The following is a 2,577-nucleotide window of genomic DNA, read 5'->3' on the forward strand; positions in this document are numbered from 1 at the left end:
TGCACCATGAAGATATGGCTGATTCCAGGCCTGAAGCAAAATAAGTATGACATGAGCCCTGCAATATGTTTTTGTATTAGAAAATAAGGAATTGCTAAAAAAAGTTATGGAACATATTAAAAGACTGAAAAGACAGCCTAATGAGACCTACAGCCCTACCTACTACCATTAATTTAGATGGTGGCTTTGTCTTTGTAAATATGAAATGTTAGCTGATGTGATAAACAATCTATGTAATATTCTTATAGATTCTCTGGTGTTTAAAATTATTCCAAAAGAAAAAGTTATAATAATCTGGGCTCTTCGGTTTTTAATTCCTATGAATTAATTTATACATGTTTTAGAGGGATAGGAGCAGGAATAAAAAAGGCACAATGTTTTAGCTTTCTTAGAATATTTGCATATTGTTTTACAAATCAAGTAGCCATATTAGATAATAATTACTATAACTATTGTAGCAATGGTAAAGTGGCTAATTAATTTGACTGAGATATTGCAACTTATCAAGATCACCAAAGGGAATCTTATCAATATTATGTATCAAATATCAAATACAGTTCCATCAGTTGAATTTTTAACTCACTTTTCACCCATCAATATAATCCATGGACAATTATTAAAATCTTGTTAGGAATTGTGTCAACTAATAAATTAAATATTAAATATTACAGACATATTTCATGTTAAACAAAGTGAGTTTCTGATTCTCTGTGTGTAATAATTGGTTAAGAAAATTTTCCACCTAAATTCCTTAGGATAAGATTAATGCATTCTAGATAAACAAAATAGAAACAAAGCACAATTACAAAATAAAAACTTTCACAAGTGCATCTCACAGGCTAGTTAAATTAGTATTAAATAAAATTTTAATAAAATGTAATATTAAGAACTTATCTACATAATCTGTATTTAAGTGGGAATTAGTATGGCTATCTCATTATTTATAAAATTATGTTAAATAATCATTTTGTTCCCAGAAAATATACCACCTGCTGCTTCAACCCTTAAATGCTCATTTGTAACTCTAAAAGACAGACATTTGCCTGTGGTGAAAAGCCCAATCTGTTAATTACTACCATTAATTTGGATAGTGGCTTTGCCTTTGTAAGTACGAAATATTAGCAGATGTGATAAACAATGTATTTTAAATCTAAAAATAAAAATACAAATGCTTTTTACATTTTTATTTAAATATGTCTATACATCAGTATGTCTATTTATATAAATTTGGGCGCAAATACAAATTTTCTCAATGTCTTTTCTTCCTGTGTAGATTCTTATACATACACATTCTCTCTCTCATAGGGTAATGTAGTCACTTTCTTTCACAGTATCTTCAAAGGCCTAAAAATGGATATACTTATTTTAACTATAAAAGTACAGTTACACTTCAAGCTTAAAATTAACAGTCAACCGATTCTTAGATAAGCAAAAGCAAATGCTACTAGAAAGAAATTTATTTTTGGAAAGACTGTGGCAGACGAACTCTAAGTGGCTTCTCATGATCTCCTCCTAGTGGTCACCGCTTTGTGTGGTCCTAGCCCCTTGAGTTTGAGTAGAACCTTTGACTTGCTTCTAAGCAATAGAAAATGGCAGAGGTGATGGATGTGGTGTCACACATGGGATGCCACTCCCACGATTACATTATGTTATATCAGACCTGCCCTGTTAGCACACTTGCTGTAGAGACTGTCCTTGCTGGCTGGCTGAAGTATGCCACCATGTTGGTAAAGTCCACATGGCAAAGAACTGTGGGTCGCCTCTAGGAAGTGGGGGTGGCCTCTAGCAACTGTGAGAAGCTTCCAGGAGATGAAGGCAGCTTTCAGCTGACAGCCAACAAGAAGCCTGGACATCGAGTTCTATAGACACCAGAAAATTAATTCTGCTTATAGTCTGAAGGAGAGTAGAAGTTTATTCTTTCCTGTTCTAGCCTCCAGATGAGAACACAGCCTAGCCTGCACCTTGATTTCAGCCTTGTGAAATCCTAAGCCGACCCACGGGAACCATGAGATAATAAATGTGTGTGTGTATGTGGTTTTCTAACAGCTAATTTTGTGGTCATTTGTTACCCAGTAATATAAAACTAATATGGATAACTTTCTTTCATTTTCTATAATATTCCCTGAAGACTTTCGAAATTAGAGAATGTTAGTATGGCTAAAAAGAAAACAATGCAGATTTTAGCTGCAAACTATTAATCTGAAAACTTCTTGGAATGTTAAAATATTAAAAATAATTAAAGAGGTTTCTGTTAATTAGATTTCTGCTAAAAGATTAGGCAAAAACAAACTAAAGAAGATAGCTCATTCTAAAGTAATTCCAAAGAAGGTTTAAATTCTTAATAGTAATTTTTTGAAAATTGTTAGTTTTCATACTTAGTTAATAGAATATTAGACAATCACTGATATGGCTTTAACCAGAAAGAACTCAAGTTTAGTATCCATGAACCCACTGTAGATAGATAGACTGATAGATATTATTAAAAAATATAATGGTTATTTCAATAAGACATGGACTTCACAATTTCCCACTGAAATAATGAGAAAACACAGAGAACTGGCTCCCTCTTCCTGTGTG

This window comes from Propithecus coquereli, unplaced genomic scaffold, assembly GCF_000956105.1.
Source record: "Propithecus coquereli isolate 6110/MARCELLA unplaced genomic scaffold, Pcoq_1.0 Scaffold165, whole genome shotgun sequence".
Classification (NCBI taxonomy): Eukaryota; Metazoa; Chordata; class Mammalia; order Primates; family Indriidae; genus Propithecus; species Propithecus coquereli.